Source organism: Bos mutus, chromosome 10 (genome assembly GCF_027580195.1).
Source record: "Bos mutus isolate GX-2022 chromosome 10, NWIPB_WYAK_1.1, whole genome shotgun sequence".
Lineage (NCBI taxonomy): Eukaryota > Metazoa > Chordata > Mammalia > Artiodactyla > Bovidae > Bos > Bos mutus.
In genome coordinates, this window is record NC_091626.1 from 36742828 (window position 1) to 36766700 (window position 23873).

A 23873-nucleotide genomic window follows, 5' to 3' on the forward strand; every position below is an offset into this window, starting at 1 on the left:
CTTCTGGAACTCCCTCTGCCCTAATGCCCTTATTACTAGTCTTTTTGGTGAAGAAGTGAAAGTTCCTCAGTCATGTCCGACTGTTTGCGACCCCACGGACTATACAGCCCATGGAATTCTCCAGGCCAGAATACTGGAGTGGGTTGCCATTTCCTTCTCCAGGGGATCTTCCCAAGGCAGGGATCGAATCCGGGTCTCCCGCATGGCTGGCTGATTCTGTACAAGCTGAGCCACAAGGGAAGCCGAAGAATACTGGAGTGGTAGCCTATCCCTTCTCCAGCGAATTTTCCTGACCCAGGAAGTGAACCCGGTCTCCTGCACTGCAGGCGGATTCTTCACCAACTGAGCTATCAAGGAAGTCTTTTTGGTAAGCACATGCTAATATTTCAAGAGTCACTGCTCTTCTGATAGACCTGACCATCCTCCTTTGAGTATGCCTGCTGTATGCTGGACAAACAAACCTGTGTAATATTTTATTTGACTTATTTGTTTACAAACTTCCCTTGCTCAAATAGACTAGGAGCTCCTGAAAGAATTGTGATATATTTGTTATTTTATTCCACTCTCTGGCACAGAGCAAAGCAGACAGTGGGCAGTGCACAAATACCGGATAAATGCATGAAAAATATGGCCTCAGGCTCTCCTAACTTACTGTAACTTGGAAAAATCACTTAGTCCAGCAAACAGTGCTTCTTTATCTTAAAAAAATTTGTATTTAAAATATCAGTAGCACAAGATTTTCTGAGAATTTTTTTAAAGGCTGCTCATTCATTAATACATGGCTTGAACAACCATCATGAGCAGAAACATACATAATCCCTGCTGTCATAAAGCATATGATCTAGTTAGAGAGAAAATAAAATAATCATAAAAATAAATGTAAAATTACAACTGTGATCAGTGCTTCAAAACAGAGCCTCGTGGGGATGGAGAGTCTGTGATAAAAGGATGGACCTGGTCAGAGAAATCAGGGAAGACTTCCTAGAGGAAGTGGTGAGTAAGCAGAAATCTGGATGAGGAGGAGCTTTCAGGTGAAGAGGGAGGAAAATTTTCCAGGCGGAGAACGTTAAAGCATAGCATGTCTGAGGAACTGAAAGGAAGTTGGTGTTCCTGGGATGCAGAGAGTAAGGGGTGAACGTGGAGCGGGAAACAGGCAAGTGGAGGCTGCATAGTACAGCCCTGTTTGGGCACAAAAACATTAATTGTCCTAGTCTTGCCTTTCTTTCATCTTTGGTTTCTAAAGACTTAGAAAAAAACTGAAGGAAAAAGATCGTTCTCTTTTGCCGAAGATGTAGTGTTGATCTCATTAGACACCCGCGCGTTCCCCGTGAAAGGGAGGACATCCTTTTGTTCCTAAGGGTACTCCTGAAAAAGGGCACAAGTCTCTGAGATTCAGAGTCCAGAATTAAAGCATCCTTCAGCAAAAAGTGCCATTATTGTCTTTATTCTGAAAAGTGATAGTTAAGTGCCACCAAGTTAATGGCCAAAGGGAAGAAAGAGCCAGTGGTAGGTAACCAGTCACAACAGAAGGGCATTTAGACGCCAAAGCCACTGGATTGGCACTAACTTAAAAATGACTGAAGTGGGATGCGGTCTCATTCTTGCAGCTTTAACAAGCTTTCTTTCCAACTAATGAGTAACTACTGTTGGGAAAAGAGGAAACACTTTACACCGGTAAAAAACCGGTGGACCATGATCAAAGACTAACAAACAGAAAAAGCAAGCTGCCTCCCCATGATTTTAGAGTATGCCTCCAAACCAGGAGAAGGTGCCTGACGCATCATGCTGTCGACGATGATGTATAGCGTCTGCTCTCCTCGGATAACGTGGCACCAGACAGAGCGGGTACCAGCTGGAGAGTCCGCATGCTTCCCTATGGCATGGGCAGAATTCTGACACCAAGGTTCCCTTGCTTACGGACCATGTTTACTGACACCTTCAGTTTTCTTAGGTGAGGGGTGTGCCACCCCGAGATGAATGCTGTCAGCCATGGCAGGTGGATTATTTTTAGTTTGGAAGCAATAACTCAGTAAATAATGTAGGATATCTGTGGGAGTTTCTGAGTGCCGATTAATCTCCCTCATTCCCCTGAGTTCTGAACCAATCCAGTCAGATTCGAGTCTACATGGTTACCTTATTTCTGAAAAACCTGGCTTGGAGGCCACAGCCTGGATCTGTGATGATAAAATGGGTTTCTTATTCCTTCATTCTCTTGAAGTGCATTTTGCATCCAGTCCCCAGCCGAGGTTCCTACTGGGTGAAGGAGAGGAGTCACATGCAGCTCCAAAGGAGTATCAGAGAGGGTGAGAGGCAGGCCCAGGGTCGGCTCTGGATTGAAGATCCTTGGCTCCATGCCGCAGAGGAATGGTCAGCCTCTTTTCTTGGGCAGGGCAAATGAGGCAGAGAGACAGGTTTTAGGGGGTGTATTTCCCTCCCACAAACCCCAAACTTCCAAAATGAAGGAAGTCCCTATTTTATGGACATGTCCTGAAATGACAAGAAAGAAAGAACAATGGCTTAGCAATGTTTTTCTCACAAGTGTTGGTGCAAAGTATTTATTCTTCAAGACACAGTAGCTTTAGACTGCAAACTAAAAAGGAAGCGACAGAAATGAGCTAAATTAGATGATAATGTGGTATCTTATTGAAACAAATTTTATCTAATTTTTAAATTATTAGATAGTATTTATATTGATTGATCTCTGCAACTTCCAGTTTAGATATTCTTCTCCTTGGTTGTGAGAGGAACATTTTAGACTTCAAATAGCTTCTCTTCTTTATTTCAGTTATTAGAAACAACTTACTATTCAATGAATGCATGGTCTTTTTTTTAAATTTAAATTTATTTATTTTAATTGGAGGCTAATTACTTTACAATATTGTATTGGTTTTGCCATAAAATGAGGCTACGAGTCCACCATTTTTATTGCCTATTTTTGGGATGTATAAAAATATGCATTGATATAGAGGACCTTGATATTTTTCACATAAAATATAGAGTACAAGGTGCTTTATTGTTGGTCTGGAGATACATCATTTGGTATTTCAGTTCCTTTTCTGTTGCAGTATGTTCTTAACCTCACGGTACCTCAATTCCTCATCTGTAAAGTAGGAATAATGAATAATACCTACCTTGTGGGGTTATTATAAGGACTGAGTGAGTTGATAACCAGTAGAAGATTTAGAACATGGTCCAGCCCCAGATAAGTAGAATATTGTCCCACCTAGGAAGGGAGGTGGGAAATGTAGTCCCCGGCTGGGCAACTACATTCCAGCAACACCTGTACAGTGTGGACGGGAAGCATGAGCAGGTGGACAGGCAGCCATTGTTGCTGTAGCTCTGAAGGAGGTTTCTGTTTGTTATGGCAACATTTCCACCTGAAATGTTCTTTTAGTAAAGTAACAGAGAAGTGGTTACTTGGCCATCTTTTCCTTTTCAAATAATGAGGAAAAGGTAGTGCTTTAATTGTCAAGAATACTTTTGGAGAAGTGACTTCCACTCATGTGGTCTCTCTGTGGGGATATCTGTGAATGTTTTGTGAGCTGGGTCTTGGTGGTGGTGAAACATTGTGACCAGATTTATGCACATTGATTGTAGTTTGTTCAAGAAGGGAACATTAAAAAAAAAAAAAAATATATATATATACACACACACACATATATATGTATTCGATTCCAAATGAAAATTACTTGAATGTCATTGACTCCACATGTCTTCATTTGAGGTCTTTGTAGAGGAAAAAAAAAAAGTAAAGAATTGGATTAGTTCATAACAGTCCAATTTTGATCAGTGTAGAGAAAGACTGCCAAATAGCTTTTTTCTCAGTCAAATTTTTGGCTTGAATTATGTGTCTAATTACTTCGGCTCTCAAGTTTGCCCATGTTGACACAGCTAAAACAGTAGGTGACATAGTTAAAACTGCAGATGTTGAAAGAAATCAACCCTTCAGAGCCAAATTATAATTATCTGTACAGTGTTTTGTAGATTATAAATCACTTTCACACTTTATTGAGTTGATTCCACAGTCTACAAAGTGGGATGCAGAATGCTTTGGGGGAAAATTCAGCAATTTTTAAAGTCAATTTAGTAAGAAACTCACATTCTTCGTCATAGAACAGTGAAGTGCTGTGCTGTTATTAACTTGGTGGTTGCATTATAGTTTAATTCTGCTACTTAAGGCATATAAGCTTTCATATAAGTTTACCTGACAGTTCACTAAAGATACTCTTTTACCCATAGTGTGGACACTAGCCCAAGATTTGTAAATCTGATATTCTAGTTAGCAAAAATGCAGGTTTATCCCAATATTTTAATAACAAATAAGGTAGTTTTCCTTTATTAATACAAAAGAAAGGCATAGGTAGATAAAATCTTCAGATAATCTTAAATCCTTATTTTAGTCACCATGTTCCATCATCCTATTAATGATTTTTTTTTCCCTGAAAGTGTCAGGAATGAAGTATTAGAGGATGAACTGAATATTCATGTCTTTTCTTATCTCTTGTCCTTTTCTGTCATCTTCTCTTGGCTAAGATAATGAGATGGTCTAAGCAGGGTAGAAGGAAGAAGAGAGACCTTTAATGAAAAGCCAAGATAAATCAGCCCCTGAATACCTGAGAAATGACAGTGCTCCCAGCTACTTTTAACTTTGTGGGTTTGTCTCATTTTGTCTTAGGTACAGAGATAAGAGTTGGCAACTCAGGAGGGGACCCTGCAGTGTCTTCAGGTCACTCTCCGCTTAATGGAGAACGTACTTCTGATACTCTATTATTGAAAAAAAATACCTTTCATGAGATATGTATTTGAAGTCTTAATCCAAAATGAGAATATTTCTACTGTGGTGGTGATGGTGGTTTAGTTGCTAAGTCACGTCCGATTCTTGAGACCCCATGGCCTGTAGCCTGCCAGACTCCTCTGTCTATGGAATTTTCCAGGCAAGAATACTGGAGTGGGTAGCCATTTCCTTCTCCAGGAGATATTTCCAACCCATAGATCAAACCCAGGTCTCCTGCATTGCAGGTGGATTCTTTACCTACTGAGCCACCAGGGAAGTCCTATTTATATCTGTAAAGGAATATTAGTGGTTTAAAGGGAGTTCTCATTTATTTGTCAGAAATTAACTTTTTGCATCAGAAGATGCATAATAGTTATATGATGATTCCTTATTTATTGGAACAACTACAGTAAATTACATGATATAGACTATATTTAGTTTTTTCTGAATTAGATTTAATAAGATTGTTTTTACTATTACAAGAAATAAATGATGAGAATTTTTCTTCTGGTATAACTAACTAGGTATTTTAACAGTTTATATCTAATGAGATAGAATACCCATATGTCTCGTAGATTTACACTTTATTGTTTTGGGAGTTCTTACCTAAGAAGCCACTTAAAATACTTAAGGAAACAATAATGTACTTAAAGCCTAATTTATGAATTCCTGAAAGGTAAGGAATTAATTAACAAATTTGCTATTATAGTAATTTACAGCCAACCATCTGAAATACATTGCTTTGAAAGTTTACTGTAACATCATTCATTAGAAACAGAATGCAGTATGAGTTGGTCATACCTTGAGCCTCCTCAAAGTGAAAGAAAGTGAAAGTCACTCAGTCGTGTCCGACTCTTTGTGACCCCATGGACTATATAGTCCATGGAATTCTCCAGCCCAGAATACTGGATATGGGTAGCCTTTCCCTTCTCCAGGGGATCTTCCCAAGCCAGGGATCAAATCCAGGTCTCCCATATTGCAGGCGGATTTTTTTTACCAGCTGAGCCATAAGGGAAGCAGAAGAATATTGGAGTGGGTAGCCTATTCGTTCTCCAACGGATTTCCCGACCCAGGAATCAAACCGGGGTCTCCTGCATTGCAGGCAGATTCTGGCAGCTGAGCTGTCAGGGAAGCCTAATGAACCTCCTCAAAGGGAGTGCAGTTACTGATTCACTGAAGAGCTCCATTTACCTAGAGTTTATTCACAGGGATCCCAGAGACATAACCACTGCATTTCATAAGTAATACATCTTTTTGTTTTTTTCTAAGCCCTAAATTTTCCATCTCTAAGATGCCAAAAAACTCCCTTATTGACTAATAAGAATATTATTAGCACGTTATCCACATTCTTTGAGAACTTGAGATGTTCAGTAATGAAGGATAGGCCTGTGTCTCAGTCTCGCTCATCTTAGGGGATGAGTCACAGTCTGGGAGCTTCCTAGAGCAGAAAACTATAACTTTAAAGATGCATAGTCACAGTTGTATGATTTAGCATCGTGTTCTAAGGAATCAGCCAGCAGCAAAGATTTCCTCTTGGTGTATTTTTTTTTCCCCCTTAAATTTTGGAGAAGGAGAGGAAGGAATTAAGACTGTCATGGAACTTAGTTTGCTGCTAAGTCGCTTTAGTCGTGTCCAACTCTGTGCGACCCCATAGATGGCAGCCCACTAGGCTCCTCTGTCCCTGGGATTCTCCAGGCAAGAATATTGGAGTGGGTTGCTATTTCCTCTCCAATGCATGAAAGTGAAAAGTGAAAGTGAAGTCGCTTAGTCGTGTCTGACTCTTAGCGACCCCATGGACTGCAGCTTACCAGGCTCCTCCATCCATGGGATTTTCCAGGCACGAGTACTGGAGTGGGGTGCCATTGCCTTCTCTGGGAACTTAGTTTGGAGAGACGTAAATTGTTATTTTGACCTTCTTTTGCTTCTTTGGTAGCACTCTAATTACCTAATAAAGCAATGAGAACATTGAAGGCAGTTATATGTACTTGTTGGTAAGTTGAACAATGGAATGAGCATATAATGAACAAGTTTGTAAATGAAAGTGACTAAAGAGTCAAAGAAAAATCTATGAGGTATAACAACTCACGCAGATTTAAGAACATCTCAGGATCATTCAGGGCTTCTCAGATGTCTCAGTGGTGAAGAATCTATCTGTTAAGCAGGAGACATGGGTTCAATCCCTAGACTGGAAGATCCCTTGGAGAAAAGAATGGCAACCCATGCCAGTATTTTTGCCTGGGAAACCCCATGGATGGAGGAACCTGGTGGGCTACAGTCCATGGGCTTGCAAAGAGTTGGACACCCAGAGAGACTGAGCATGCATGCATATATGATATAAAAACCAAAAGATTTGTTAAATGTTCTATAGACAAAGCATTAGTCGACCAACTAAAAAATTTTTTTTCAGCATTCATGTCCTCAGCCTCCACATATAAAAAGTAATTTCAGTACTATTGTCGTCAAATGTTCTATTCATATTTTATGAATTTTTTAGTCTATATATTCTCAGAAGTAAATACAAAAGGCAATAGCAATAAATAATGTGTGGCATACTCCAGCCTAAAATAAAATGGTTCTTCAACAATTTAAATGTAGATATTTCTTCCCATTGTGTTTTTTATTGTCTCGTAATTTTAAAAACACAGTGCAAAAATGACATGAATTCACCCATATATGAGTAATTCTTCTGAGAATATCTTGTCATATCCACAAGAAGCATAATTGGAATTGTGTATGATCCTTTTTATTTACTAATAAGGATAATTGAACAAGTATTTCAGTGAACATTTCACCAGATGGGAGAAGTTACCCCATTCCACTGCTTATTTGAAATTTAGAGTGAGGATATTCACAGTAAAAGAATGATCTTTATGACCTCCATCAACAGCTTGGCATTTTATTATGAAATATTCTCACAGCTGAAGATACAGCATTCTGTTGCTAAAGTGCCTTGCACACTGCCATTTGTATGCAGCATGTGGGCGTTTAATAAATACTAGTTGATGATAAGACTTAATTTAGGCATGACATTTTATGAATACGTATGATTCACATACCTCTGTGGTGCTCACAGATGCACTTGGGTTTTAACTGTATAAAAGTTAAGGAGCCACTGGTACCTTAAAAAGCAATGCCTGCACTTCCCTGTGGGTTTTTTGACTACAGCTGGTTCCCTGCTTCTACCCAACCATTTCTCAAATAATGTACCAAAATATCAGCTGGAGAATGAGAATGTAAATGGGTTGTCACTTGCATTGGCTATTAGAGAAATAATTCACAATATAGATTCTGTGATGATGGATGATTTCAATATAGGAAGGAATTCGTGTCACTACCCAATGCTTAAAATATTCAAGGCTACAAGCCTTTTGGGAAACAAACCTGATTTGAAATTTTAAATATTTATTTTCATTTCTGAATACCTGCTAATCACTATTAGTTTCCATGAATTTCTAATTTATGAAAATAAAGATATATATACACATACATACGTACATAAGCTTGACCATAACATTAATATTTTAGTTGATAAATTCTGGGAAAGAACCATAAAAGTGAGTAGAGTTCTGAAACTATTGAACTGGCCTTAATACAAACTTGATATTTTTCTAGATCCCAACTATCTAAATAAGAGGAAATCATGCATTTATCATTGAAATTCCAAGTCCTATGTTGTTTTTGGGTTTTGGTTTATGTGTTCTATTGTATTCCCCATATGTAGCATGTACTCCACGTGACAATCTTTTTCTTAATACTCAGACTTTCCCATGGCTTTGCTTATTCTGTGTTCTCTGCCTGAGGAGGGTGGGGCTGCTATCTCCTCCTGTTGCCATCCTGTCCATCCACCTAAACACCAACTCCTCTGGAATGCTCCTCCATGTTCCACAAGTCAGAAAGGACCGCTTTGTCCTCTGTGTTCCCATGGCACGTTGTCCTTCCTGTATCTTCTGGTCATTACCTTTCATCACAGCTGTATCCAATATACTGTACCAGGCTATGTCTTACCTTTTATCATGAGACCTGCTTATTGATGCAGTGTCCTTTGCAGATGGGATTCCAGCGACCAAATGATGGATCAAAACAGAATCTTTTTCCCCCACAAACCAGCTAAGAGGTGCTTAGGCCTTTGATGTTGTCAGAGATTGTGTAGACGGTTATATGATAAAGCCAAAGAGAAGTAATACTTTTTATTTTAATTCTGTTTATTTTTAATCTTAAGCAAAACAAAATCTGCATGGCCTCTCCTATAAGACTGCATCTCAGCATTCTACTTTCTCAGCTTCTTGCACAATGGGACAGATTCTGCATGGAGCAGGGCTTGCTCCTTCTGGGTTCCCAGAACAGTTCTCATCAATTATTTTGGAATTCTAGTGGCAAAACAGTCATTGCTGGGGAAAGTAGCCATGGAATTTTTTTTTTCATTTATAATGAGGTTTAGTGGTGAATCTTTTCATATTCATATTCAAAAGGAACCTCAGAAACGCTATGTATTGATAACTGACTTTATTCAAGTGCCAAATCAAAAAGCATCTTTCTTAAAGTGTATGTTAATAGTGTCTTGAAAAACACCCTAATGGAAATTGAAGTGCAGAATAACATGATGTCATGTAAAAGACTTTCCGGCTATTACTGTTTCCATTTATCGTTCGCTAAATACCCATGGGCTTCCGTGGTGGGTCAGAGGTTAAAGCGTCTGCCTGCAATGTGGGAGACCTGGGTTCAATCCCTGGGTTGGGAAGATCCCCTAGAGAAGGAAATGGCAACCCACTCCAGTATTCTTGCCTGGAGAATCCCATGGACAGAGAAGCCTGGTGGGCAACAGTCCACGGGGTTGCAAAGAGTCAGACTCAGCTGAGCTACTTCACTTTCACTTTCAAATACCCATGACTACCATGGTGGCTCCATGGTAAAGAATCTGTCTGCCAATGCAGGAGATGTGGATTCGATCCCTGGGTTGGGAAGATCCCCTGGAGAAGGAAATGGCAACCCACTCCAGTATTCTTGCCTGGGAAATCCCATGGACAGAGGAGCCTGGCAGGCTACAGTCCTTGAGGTTACAAGAGAGTCGGACATGGGTTAGTGACTAAACAACAACAACAAATAGTCTACAGAGAACTTCATTCTTTTTAGTAGTTCTCTGCTGCTGCTGCTTCCACTGCTGCTGCTAAGTTGCTTCAGTCGTGTCCGACTCTGTGTGACCCCATAGACAGCAACCCACCAGGCTCCCCCGTCCCTGGGATTCTCCAGGCAAGAATACTGGAGTGGGTCACCATTTCCTTCTCCAATGCAGGAAAGTGAAAAGTGAAAGTGAAGTCACTCAGTCTTGTCTGACTCCTAGCGACCCCATGGACAGCAGCCTACCAGGCTCCTCCGCCCATGGGATTTTCCAGGCAAGAGTACTGGAGTGGGTGCCATTGCCTTCTCCTATATCAGCTCAAACTGCTATAACAAAATACCATAACATGGGAAGCTTATAAACAACAGAAATTTATTTCTCCCATTTCTGAAGCCTGGAAGTCTAAGACCAGGATGACAGCTCTGGTGAGGCTCTTTTCTGGGTTGTAGAATTCTTGCTGGGTTGCCACATGGTGGAGAGCAGAGAGCAGCAAGCAGCAAGCTCTCTGGTGACTCTTGCAAGGGCACTGATCCCATTCATGAGGGCTTCACTCTTATGACCCTGTTTAATCCTAATTACTTCCCCAAAGCTCTGCTCCCTCATACCATCACATTGAGGGGTAGAATTTCAGCGTATAAATTTGGGAGGACACCGTCTATAACAGTAATGAATACTTAAAAAAAAAATTGGAACCACCTAAGTTCCAATTCTTCTTCAGCTATTTATAAAGTAATCAACTTACTATGGTTTATCCACAGTAAGCCCTGAAAGCCCTACACCCTGGAAAACCCCCTAGTCCTTGGCAAACTAAGATGATTATGACCCTAGAAATCTGGTGTCATGTTCAAGACATGTACTTTCTCTATTCTCAGTTTTCCTATCTATAAAATGAGGATAACAATAGTGCCCACCCCACAGGATTGTTAAAAAGTTAATATATGTAAAGCTTATATATATGCTTAGCACACAGGAATGTTAAATAAATGCAGCTATCACCATCCTTATAATTAGCTAGTATAATGTCTTTGAAACAATGAGACACACAGAATTAAATCAAAAGAGGTGAAGAGAACCATATTAATGTGTTAGTGAAAAAGCTCAAGGCCCTGATACAGTCATTTCATGGGTAAGACTCCCCTGCCTCATCCCTGAGCTGTTGATAGAGTAGAAGTCTGGGTGGGGGATGAGGGTGAGGAGATGTGTAGCCCTCTAAACACAGTCCAGGCCTGTGGGCAAAGATGACAGGAATAGACCCGGTCAATGGCAGTGATGCGTCCATCGTTCTAAGGCAGAGCTGCACATCAGTTACCTCTAGTGGTCCAGCCTTGTGAGGGCGGGACAGGTGACCTAAACCCTGATTGTAGTCATTGGACCATGACCACATTTTTGAAGAGCTGTATTAAAAGATACACTTGTTTTGATGTCCTATTTTTGTGTTTCCAAAGGAAAGATGTCTTTGTTAACCTAGTCATTCAGTAAGAGTTACTGAACCCTTATTAAGTGCTAACTACCATGCTAAGGATGCAGAGACAGAAGGACCATTCATGTCTTCAAATATCTCACAGTCTAGTGTGACTGTAAGTTGGTAGATAGTCATTTGATACAATTTGTCACTGGCTGGTTTATTGATGTACGTGGCTTTTCATATGAACTTGACAGCCATAGCACATCCAGAGAGATCAGGTACTCTGGTAATGGACTTATCCTAGGGCTTTATGCAAGTGTATAGTAGTTGCACGTTGGCAAATATAGTAGTAGCCCATGGGTAGGGGTAAGAAGAACAAAGTAGTTGAAATATAGAGAGGAAAAATTCAAGGATTCCATATGTTTCAACAAAAGAAGACAAAAAAATTCATATTGCCTCTTCTCATTCTGTAGGTCTCAGCCTAAGTGTCACCATCTAAGAGTGACCTAAACATCTTTTCTAAAGTCACTTATCCTTCCCCACCGATAACCTTTTATTTTTTCTCTTATCTAGTTGTTTCCTTCAGAGCACTTGTTATAAGAGTTACTTTGCTTGTCTGCTGTATTAGTTAGGGTATAGGCTGAGTTTCTATAACAAAGAGATACAAAAACAGAGTAACTCAAACAAGTTCAAAGTTTATTTCTCTCTTATTTGACAGTCCAGAGGCAGGTGAACAGTCAGGTGAGGGTCTGTTCCAGGGCTCCCAATTCCTTCTGTCTCCTTGCCTATCTTCTCCACACGTGTTGCCTTCATCACTGTTAAAGTCAGCCCAAAAGAGACCTTGTTCATGGACTGGGTCAAGAGAAGGGCAAAGAAAGTGAAGGGCAACCAGCTTTTTTTTTTTTTTTTTTAAATTTATTTATTTATTTTTGGCTGAGTCAGGTCTTAGTTGAGACACTTGGGATCTTTCCTTGCTGAGCACAGGCTTCTATCTAGTTGCAATGTGTGGGCTCAGTAGTGCGGCTCCTGGGCTCAGTTGCCCTGCAGCACGTGAGATCTTAGTTCCCTGATGAGGGATGGAAGTCACATCCCCTGCACTGGAAAGCATATTCTTAACCACTGGACCCCCAGGGAAGTCCCAACCAGCTCCATCTTGAAGCACATGATCTAGAGGCACACACCTCACTTCTGTTCACTTCGTGGTCTACACCTAGAGGGAGGTTGGAAAGGTAGTCTTTAGCTAGGTGGCCATATGCTAAAATTGCTTGAGGGGGTCTATTGCAAAGAGGAGAGGGACAGAATAAACACTGGGGGTCAATTAAAAGTCTTTGCCATGCCAGCATGGTTGTGTTGCTTGCTGCTTGTTTCTGTCCTTTGTGGAGCCAGAGACTGTATATCTGTCTTATTCACTGTTATTTCCCCAGAAATTGGAGTAAGTGCCTAGCATATAGTAGGCACTCAGTATGTATTGAATGAATGTAGTTAAACAACTAAACACTGAAAAACACCATTTGTTATATCATAATTGGGTTTGGCTTTTCATAATTCTCATAGTACTACTAAATAGTTATTTTAGAATGTTCATGTGGTTATTGCTTGGCATGATCTAACATGGTGACTGGCAGGCATATAATAAGTATTCAACAGATGCTATTTTCCATTATTTTTAGTTAAGAAGAAAGGATTCATGTTTAGAATACAAATATATTTCAAGAAATAGCATTGAAATAATCTTGACATTCAGAGAAGAAATATGAAACATTAAATAATTAACCTTAAAGGATATCATTTTCAAAAATAAGGTCTCTCGAGGCTTATCTGACAAACAATGACGAATAGCCAAACGGCAATTGGCTAGCCATGTTTTAACTATTGGTTTCTTCTCAAAATATAAGTGAATCTTATTGGCGTCTGACTTACCAACTTTGAGGTAAATAAAAAATACATTGAATAAAATAATTGAATTTGGAGCAAAAATAATAAAAACAAAGATAGAATAGGGGGTGTATTGACTCTGGCCTATTCCTACACACCAAGGAAAGGGAAAGCTTGATTCTGTGTTTTCTTTCCAGTTGCTTTTTTCCAAGAACCATTTATTTTGAAAACAACTTTGTGTTAAGGGACAGATTAAAATTTCAGCTGATTGTTAACCAAATTAAAAAAATTTAATGAGATTGATTTTTGTTTGTGGCCCCATCTGTTAATTTAATCCTTAAATAGAACAAAGTACAGTTCTTAGGAGTCATGATTAGAAGGCTTCAAACAGCAAATGTAGGAGATAATGTCCTGCAGGTTATTTTTAGGAGTTTTTTTAAAAACCATGAAAATTTAATGCTCATATTGAATTATTGACATAGTAATGGGCCACTGGTTCCTCTTCCAGGATACATTTGGTTTTGGCTTATGCTCTCATTTTATGAAATCTTATAGAACAAAGAAATGTAAGCAGGCTCTGCAAGCTCTTATTTATTTATGATTTTATCCAGACCATTTTAACTGTTCACATACTAGCTTGGTTAGGGAGTCTATACTTTGGTCCTCAAACCTGACAGATTGATTTCAGACTATTCAGAAAAGATAAATGTAACATAGTGTCCACTGCTACATATTTCAGAATATGTAGAAATTCAAATAACTATCTGAATATATTTGACTGAACATTGAAGCATCAAAGCTTCTGTCCTTGGAAATATTATTTATACTTTAGCCTATGCAAATCCCCCACATCCTTCAAGACTGAGCTCAAATCCCTTCATTTCTGTGAAACTTCCCTAGCCAGGCACTTCTGTATTAAAGGACTTTCCTTTGAACTGCACCTTCTCTGGTCTCTTTGAGAGCTGTGTTATCTTGAGCCTAGAACTCCAGGCTGTACTTAAATTCTTCTAGTCCTAGTGAATGTTCACTATTTTTTCTTGGCATCTGCTGAAACGACTCTCTCTCTCAGTGTTTGTGTAATTCTATATTTTAAAAATGTTGTAGTCATCATGTAATATTGCTTTTATAATTTTTTTTAAATCACAAATTCATTTGACATGACTCCCAAACCCGTATGCTGCCATCGTGGAAGCTATTACTGGACTAATTGTTCTAAAACAATCACTGGATCCTTGTTTCCTATGATTACTATGAAGCCCTCACACTGGCTTCATAATCCCAGCCACCCCTTCTGGCCCGAGTTCCCACCATTTCCCAAGCTCTCCTGTTGGAGTTGGGATTCTTTCCTACTCATTACTTCATCTTTGCCTTTGCTATTATTTTTTGCTCCCCAAATAACTTCATATTGTTTTTCTCTGCCTTTCTAAAATCATATGTGTTTTCAAATCCCCAGTGTAAGTTTCACTTTCCTCACAATAGCCATCCTTCTCCAAATTCCCAAAACAGTGCATTTTTGTTGATCATCATGCACGTAGCTTATACTAGAGAAGTGTGATATTTTAGTTATCCCCTTCAAATGTGCAGTTGATTGAAATGTTGCATTGATGTCCAAAATTACGTGTTTTGGAATTATTGCTTATTATTTATTGTTCTTTTTCTTCTTGGTGATAGAAAATGGGAAGAAAAGAAATCCTGGTGTAACTTTCTGACTGAGCATTCACACCACTTGGATCAATACTCTCAAACTCTGGCACATCAATGGCTGAGTTGCTGTCTTGCTTTAAACACACAGTTTACTTTGACCCATAGCTCAGATAGTTCAGAGGAGCAGAATGAATGCTACTGTTGAAGAAGGACACTAATCTTTCTTTTCCTTCTCCCTGATTAGTACAGCTACCTCTGGGCTCCATTTTCTGTACACCTTAATAGAATAAATTTTCTACATACGTTTTGATTGCGACTGCATATGAGTGTGTTTGTGAGTGTGTTCAAGTCAAATGATTTGCCTTTAAGTCTACCAATTGATAGAGCCTGAATTCCAGGTTTATGTTAGTCTCCACATGTCATCACTCCAGTACTCTTGCCTGGAGAATCCCATGGATGGAGGAGCCTGGTGGGCTGAAGTCCATGGGGTCGCTAAGAGTCGGACAAGCGGCTTAGCAGCAGCAGCAGCAGCCACATGTCATTCACCTGTTTCTGTTCTTATAACCTGCTTTCCACATGAGATTATGTTTAAAATTAGGGTCTCAAAACCTCAAATTAAATTTCAGATATTCCAGAACATAGGAGCTAGATTTGGAAAACTTGAGGAAGAAGGCATACTGTATAAACACAGAGTGGTAGCTAATGATAATCATGTTATCAGGTCTGACCCCCAAAAAGGTCCTCCTAACCAGTGTCACTCATGCCAATAGAACAAGACTTGAGTTTTCATTTAGGAAATCAAGGAAAGCTTTATTTGATAAAGAATGGAGGGATGGGAGCTCCCGCTCCAGAGCACATGCTCTCCTTAACAGGCTATGGGCAGGGCTCTTTTATAGGGCTCTCAACAGCGGGAAGAGGGAGAGCGGTGGAGTTCTCAACAGCTAGGGCGCGCCCAGCGTCTCTGCTCACGGCCCGCTGCCGCCATCTTGAATTACGTGCTGTGCGCAGCGCTTCTGCACATGGCACACCTACCTGGGGTGTTGACACAGACCTGTCGTACTGGGACCTTTGATCTGAAGGTCCGGTGTTTAGGCCTCTGCCTTGGCGCCAATGAGCAAATGAAACTAGACTAAGCATAAAGGTAAAGAAAAAAGATTAGACTTTATTTATTACCCAGATTCTATTCTTATTTCCTAGGAATTGTTAGTGGGTTTTGTTGGTGACAAAACCATTCAGTCTCCTTTAATCCTCACATTCTTGTCTGGAGAATCCCATGGGCAGAGGAGCCTGGCGGGCTACTGTCCATGCGGTTGCAGAGCCGGGCACAACTGAGTGCGTGCGCGCGTACACACACACACACACACACAAGCATGCAATTTGAATATTTTTGTTATCTTCCTTTTGCAAATGGAGAAAGAGGTTTCCTGAGAATTTAATGACTTATTAAAGGTCAGCAACTTGATGGAGATGGAACGCCTCTCACACCTGTGACTTTTCAGTCATAGAATGCCACACTGAAAGCACCCTCACCAAACACACCACACCATATCTTGCTCCCCCATACAGCCTGCTCTGTCATGTCAGGCTGCAATACAGCACAGCACAGCACAGCACAGCACAGCACAGCCCATGTCATGCCGCACCAGGCATGCTGTAATGTACTTCAAAGACACCATGTCATGTCCTGTCCCATGCCAGCTTTCGAACAGAATCATCCATCAGTCATCCTTTTTTGTCCTTCCTTATGTGCCTTCCAAGGCATATCACTGTACATAACTTTGTTTTATCTGTTTTTTTATTTTTGTGGTTTCTTGGTTTTGTTTTTATTTATATATATATTTTTAATTTTTCGTTGGAATATAGTTGATCTTAAATGTTAATTTCAGATATACAGCAAAGTGAATCATTTATGTATATACATATATCGATTCTTTTAGATTCTTTTCCCATGTGTGAAGTCACTCAGTCGTGTCCGACTCTTTGCGACCCCATGGACTGCAGCCTACCAGGCTCCTCCGCCCATGGGATTTTCCAGGCAAGAGTACTGGATTGGGGTGCCATTGCATTCTCTGTTAGTATTGCTAGAGAAATTTTAAAAAATAAAACACCCACCATTTAGGAGACTACTGAATTTATCTAGCTCATGATTAATGTTTCTGATCTAGGACATCAGTGTATTCAAAAGCCTGATTTTATCAGCACATACGATTTCATGGCAGCTAATTTAGCTTATTTTCATGCTTTCTTCCACTTAGCTTTTGACTAGAGATAGTGACTTGGGATCCTTCAACTTTCCTAAAAAAATTACTTGTAAGATGGAAATTTGAAAATCAATCCCATTTTGAATTTGCTGTGCCTTGCTGTCCAGCCACCTCCTGAAGGAGCATGTGTATGTCTACACATTAACTGTATATGTGCATCTGCCTTCATGCAAATCCGATTTCTTGATGGCCAAGGAAACAGCCAGAGAATGGGGAAGTCAGATGTTCCCAGGAATCCTTGGTTGTATAAAGAAAGTAGTAATTTCTAGTCTAGACAAGGAAAGCCTTTTTATTTAGTGGATTTGTATCTAACAATGTAACAATATTGGTTCCTGCCTGGGGCAACTGGCTGATGTGCTCTGCCTCAGTCCACACAGCTGCCAGCTCTGCAGGAAGTGCTGACAAGGATTAATTGGCTTTCCTGAGCCCTGAGGCTCAGCTCTGCTTCCCAGTTCCAAGGATCCCTCAGGACTCTGCTCTCACATAATTTATTGTCTAGAAGGACTTTCTATTTTTGAGAGTTCTATCCAATAGGCCCTATGTAATGTATACACATTTTCAAATTCTTTGAACCTTGAGAATCTTTTAGGATATTTAGCTCAATTTACATAGGAAAAGAGGTAGGACATGACCACATTCAAAGTATTTAGATTATTTGTTGATTTTATGAGGGTTTTGACATGGTCCCATTTGAAATGTGTGATTTACACAAATGATCTTGTCCCTCTTCCTCTATCTGGTAGTATTTGTTGAGTGTGATATCCTTTCAATTTTATGCTGGGTTTTCTGGGCAAGAGGAAGCTAGTAACATGAGAATTTCAGGAGTGGGAGTTCTTCCCAATTATTGATTCTATCTATAGTCTCTCTAGTAATGTTGATGTGATCCAGAGTTTATCCCCTCAATTATTACTATACGTCTGGGAAGCCCCTATTCTCTGTGCCATCACCTTCAGGAAAATTATATTGATTCTGCTGTACAGGTAAAGAAGAAATAAAGGAAGTTGTGTCCCACTATGGTGAAGCCAATTGATATAAAAATCGTAGACAGTTGGAAGAGTCTTCTGCTGTTGTCCTATCCAACTTTCCATCAAATGCTGGTTCCTGCCTAGATGGATGCTGGGCCTCTTTCCATCTGCCTGCCACTGGGATCATAATAGTCTTGTTCCCAAGATGCAGCTCCAGCCCATTGTTGGATAACTTGAATTCTAGACAGTTTTTTCATATAAGAGATTAAAAAAATCCTCTTTGTAACTTCTCATCAATTAGTCTTAGTTTGTTACTGGGGTCCAGCCCCGGTGGATCCAGGGAATTCGAAGTGGGGACGGTGTCAGCGAACTGGATACAATAGCTCTAATTAAATATTAATTAGAGATATAAAGAGTAATAGAATAAGGATAGCTCAGTGAGAAAATTCAGTGGAGAAAAGAGGCTGAATAACTTGGTTTACATGGAAAGCTAATAAAATTCCAAGGCAAAGAATTTATGTCACCTACGTAGGCCGCAGGCGTCCTCCCATTCTCCCGAAGGAGAGGAGACACTAAGGCCTCCCGGGTCAGATCTTAGAAGCCCAGGCATAATTAGTAGGCTTGACGAGCCTCCACGCTCCAGATGGGATTCAGCCGGAAGGTGAGAGAAAGAACGACATGGGGAGACTAAGTTTCGGTGAACAAGGCCCGCACTTTATTTTCCAAAGTAGTTTTTATACCTTAAGTTGTGCATAGAGGATAATGGGGGAAGGGGTAGAGTCAGCAGTAAGCCAGGCTTTCTTCCTGCAAACTTATCATATGCAAAATTTAGGTGATTTACATCATCTTCTGGCCAAGAGGCCTGTTAACATTTTATGACCCTTTCTTCAGAAAACTTATTTTTCTCTAAAGGTGATTATTCTAAAGTCAGGCGCCACCCACAGAAAGCATTAGATAAAGTTGCATTCCTATAGGGCAAAGGTGTGATGGGCTATAACAAGAAAAGAATTAACTCAAGGGTCCAAGGTTACAAACATTAAAGCTACTACTTACATTCCTATACACCGATTATCGGAGAAGGCAATGGCACCCCATTCCAGTACTCTGGCCTGGAAAATCCCATGGACGGAGGAGCCTGGTAGGCTGCAATCCATGGGGTCGCTAGGAGTCGGACACCACTGAGTGACTTCCCTTTCACTTTTCACTTTCATGCATTGGAGAAGGAAATGGCAACCCACTCCAGTGTTCTTGCCTGGAGAATCCCAGGGACGGTGGAGCCTGGTGGGCTGCCGTCTATGGGGGTTGCACAGAGTCAGACACGACTGAAGCGACTTAGCAGTACACCAATTATATTAATCAATACACTGCCAGGGACACAGTAGGTAAGGGATATGGAAACTTAGCAGCAAACATTGGCCCAACAAGTGAAAAACCCTTCACCAATACAATTTCTAATCAATCTTTTAACTGCTCAAAGGAATCTGTATTTAGACAGTTTAGAACATCTCATGCCTCTCACAGTTGGGAGGCTGTGAACAATCACATGTGGCTGGAAGAACCTGTTCAGGCAGGCTAGAGGACTTCCAAAGGAGTTTGTAGGTTGAAACACTCTTGTCATGCCCAGGAACTTTATCAACTGGAGCTGTAAGTTAACTGTTTTTCAGAGAGAGGTGGTGGGGGACAGCCCCCCATAAAGTCAGAGGTGTAGGTGAGAGCACAAAGCAGTAAAGTAGGCAGACTCTGGTTTTGGGGGTAGATGCTCGAGAATTTCCAGGAGGACTCCTGAGGCTCCATCCCGCCTTTGTGTATGCCGAGCCTCCTTCCTCATGACCTTTGCCACGGGCGGAGTTCCTCATGCTGGCTACCGGCAGTTTGTTCTGAGTAATTGCATAGAACATCTACTCGTTGATTGATTGATTAACTGGTCTATTCATTCATTTATTCATTTTTTGGGGTGCCTACTATGTACAATATGTTGTACAAGAACATGAGTCTCAAACTCTAGGAGCTGACAGGTTAGCAGGTGATAACATAGACATATCAAAGTCATGTATCGTACATGTGACACAAGCAGTATAATTAAGTGCTATGGGAAAGGAAGGGGAGAACAATATGAAGGGGTCAGGTCTTGACAGATGTGGTCAGCAGACTCATTTTGTTGATGGTTTAGTAGCTAAGTCATATTTGACTCTTGCAACACTGTGCACCTCTGTCCGTGGACTTCCCAGACAAGAATACTGGAGTGGGTAGCCATTCCCTTCTCCAGGGGATATTCCTGAGCCAGGGATTGAACCCAGTTCTCCTGCATTGCAGGCGGAGTCTTTACTGACTGAGCTACCAAGGAAGCGCATGGCTTGAAGTTAAAAGGTGGAGATTTGGATGTGGAGATTGTAAATATTAGTTGTTGGAGAAGTCATGGGTAGTTTGTATTGACCAGAGCTCAGCGTTTGAATTGGAGAGTGTAAGACAGGGCTAAAAAGGGTGGTAGAATGAGTGTGCGATAGTGAAGGGCTTTGTATGCCTAGAGTGGAGGGTAAGAACAGTGGAGTCAGAGCTGTGAGGCCAGGTGGCATTCACATCGTCTCAAATGACAGGCTGCAGGGTTTAAGGATTATCCAGTGAGGCAAAGCAGAACCCTGGGGCCAGTTGCTAAACAGGTGACAGTTGTGTTTAGTGTGATGACTAGTGGCAGAAGACTGTGGGCTAGAGGGTTATGTAACATGCCAGATACGGGTGATAAGGGTCAGAAGCCATGTGGTGGCCCCTGCAATAGAAGTACTGACTGAGAGTTGAATGATAATGATTTGACAGCCCTGAAAGCTATCTACTGTGTCTTCCCCTGGAGAGCATCTTCTCCCCACTTCCACACACATCCAGACTATTTACATCTAGCAGCAAACCCCTCCTTACTTTCTGGTGAACAATTGCTTATTAACACATGGAATCTTTCCAGGTAATTGTGGTAGAGAATATCAGGATCCAAATGTCTGTCGTGAAATAGCTGAGAATTGATTTCCCTGCCTCTAATGTGGTCTACATTATCAGTTCAGTTCAGTTGAGTTGCTCAGTTGTGTCTGACTCTTTGCAACCACATGGACTGCAGCATGCTAAGCCTCCCAGTCCATCACCAACTCCCAGAGCTTTGTTAAACTCATGTCCATAGAGTTGGTGATGCCATCCAACCATCTCATCCTCTGTCATCCCCTTCTCCTGCTCTCAATCTTTCCCAGCATCAGGATCTTTTCCAATGAGTCAGTTCTTTGCATCAGGTGGCCACAGTATTGGAGTTTCAGCTTCAGCATCAGTCCTTCCAATGAATATTCAGGACTGATTTCCTTTAGGATTGACTGGTTTGACCTCCTTGCAGTCCAAGGGACTCTCAAGAGTCTTCTCCAACACTACAATTCAAAAGCATCAATTCTTCAGCACTTAGCTTTCTTTATGGTCCAACTCTCACATTCATACATGACTACTGGAAAAACCATAGCTTTGACTATATGGACAGAGTTCTGACAATACTTGGTCCACTGGAGAAGGGAATGGCAAACCACTTCAATATTCTTGCCTTGAGAAGGCAAACCACTCCCTCATCTTGCCTTCTCGAGGCAAAAATGCTGACGTGTTTTGCCATTCCCTTCTCCAGTAGACCATGTTTTGTCAGAACTCTCCACCATGACTTGTCTGTCTTGGGTGGCCCTACACAGCATGGCTAATAGTTTCATTGAGTTAGACAAGGCTGTGATCCAAGTCTACATATAGGCTAAGCCCATATCACAAAAGAAGCTTTAAATATCCTTTAGGATAAAGGTGTGTGTGTGTGCACATCGATTTAAATTTAATAGCTTTTTCTTTAGTGTTCTATGTGTGTGGTAGGGAATAAGACCTGTCATTATTACCATTCCTTTTGTTATTGAGTTTGTTTTTATCTAGCTGGAAAAGCAGAGGTACCATGGATAAAGGAAGTATATCTAGAAGACTATCTGAAATGAACAGATTTAAATTGGTCTGTTGCTCACAAAATTAGGCTATTTGTTGAATAAAGTGAATGTCGTGAGCAATTTAGAGGAATGTTCCCACGTGTCTTCTCACACATTCTGTTATTTATGCTTTATTCTAAACTTTAAAGTTACTTTCTTTAATTTTTCAAATATTTATTAAGTCCTGGGCTCCAAAATCACTACAGATGGTGACTGCAGCCATGAAATTAAAAGACGCTTACTCCTTGGAAGGCAAGTTATGACCAACCTAGATAGCATATTCAAAAGCAGAGACATTACTTTGCCAACAAAGGTCCGGCTAGTCAAGGCTATGGTTTTTCCTGTGGTCATGTATGGATGTGAGAGTTGGACTGTGAAGAAGGCTGAGCGCCGAAGAATTGATGCTTTTGAACTGTGGTGTTGGAGAAGACTCTTGAGAGTCCCTTGGATTGCAAGGAGATCCAACCAGTCCATTCCGAAGGAGATCAGCCCTGGGATTTCTTTGGAAGGAATGATGCTAAAGCTGAAACTCCAGTACTTTGGCCACCTCATGAGAAGAGTTGACTCATTGGAAAAGACTCTGATGCTGGGAGGGATTGGGGGCAGGAGGAGAAGGGGATGACAGAGGATGAGATGGCTGGATGGCATCACTGACTCGATGGATGTGAGTCTGAGTGAACTCTGGGAGTTGGTGATGGACAGGGAGGCCTGGCGTGCTGTGATTCATGGGGTCACAAAGAGTCGGACACGACTGAGCGACTGAACTGACTGGCTGACTGACTGATCCTCTAGGATTGCTTTGATGACTAAATGAGTCAATATTAATGAAAGCTTGGCACTATGTCTGACACATAGCAAGCAGTTAAGTATTAGCTAGTAATATTACTACTACTGTTACTACTAATAGTTACTGTTACTACTTTCATGAGTTGGTGGCCTAATCTGTAATATTCTTTAAATGTGTTTTAAGGGTTGAGTGTGTGTGTATGTGTGATCTCTTAAGAGTGTGGGGCTTAATTTAGAACATTAAAGAATCAGGTGAAATCCTACTTATGAGCAAGTGACAAGGTGTCAATAAATGTTAGTTTCTTCCCCTTTGACAATATTTTACAGCATAGAAAAATAATAAAGGTTTTCTTTCTTCTCCTTGCTATTAATGAACATTTTGGCTGGTTTATAAATAAAATGAAGGCCAGGTGAAAACATTCTGTAGACTCAACCTTGGAAACTTGCTTTGCCCTTGGCACCACCAGTAGAACCAAGAAATTCTCAGTGGGTCATTTTGAATATACTGGAAGGCAAAAAACCTCAGTTATTGGTGGGTAACTGAGGAGAAAAACAAAATGAGGAGAAAACCAGAGAAGAAGGGAAGCACTCTGTTAAGGTGATACCACTTTGGGATGAGGCCAGCAGAAAACTAGGATTTTCTTTCTCTGAGTACCTTTAACAAGAGAAGAGATGGCATCAATCCAGGTAGAACAGGAGTCCCTGAATGAAAGGACTGGACCAGAGAGTTTGTGAGCCTTCTCCAAGCTCACCGAGCAGCCCTTCTCCCCAGTGGACTATCCTATTGTTGTATTTACAAACCTGAATTAACTTATATTTCCACATCTGTTTAAAGAGTCACTAGTGCCTTAGATACAAAGAAGTGTTCTGTTGACTAATACCAAGTAAGAACCAGTCACTGCCTATTAAAGTAGTAGATTTTGAGAATCGACTTTCTAGTTCTCTGGGGTCGTCTCCAACTTCTCTGGATGTGGCAGCTCATGCAGTCTGCTGCCAGAAAAATACCAGTGCTGGGGGCTATGCTGGAGACGAGGAAAAACAACATGAGAGTGGTCTGAGGGAACTCTGAG

General features: G+C 40.7%; 1 protein-coding gene across 2 annotated transcripts in view; it reads left to right on the forward strand.

The window, feature by feature from the left end:
* The window catches only part of RTN1 (reticulon 1), a 236843-nt gene that overhangs the window by 90419 nt on the left and 122551 nt on the right, over positions 1-23873 (forward strand). The window contains exon 1 of one of the 2 annotated variants that reach the window (XM_070378513.1): positions 255-367. The exons of the other annotated variant lie outside the window; for it this stretch is intronic. The gene's annotated coding sequence lies outside the window, so the exon portion shown is untranslated. Of the gene's footprint in view, positions 1-254; positions 368-23873 lie in introns of those variants that run through there. 2 annotated transcript variants of the gene reach the window in all.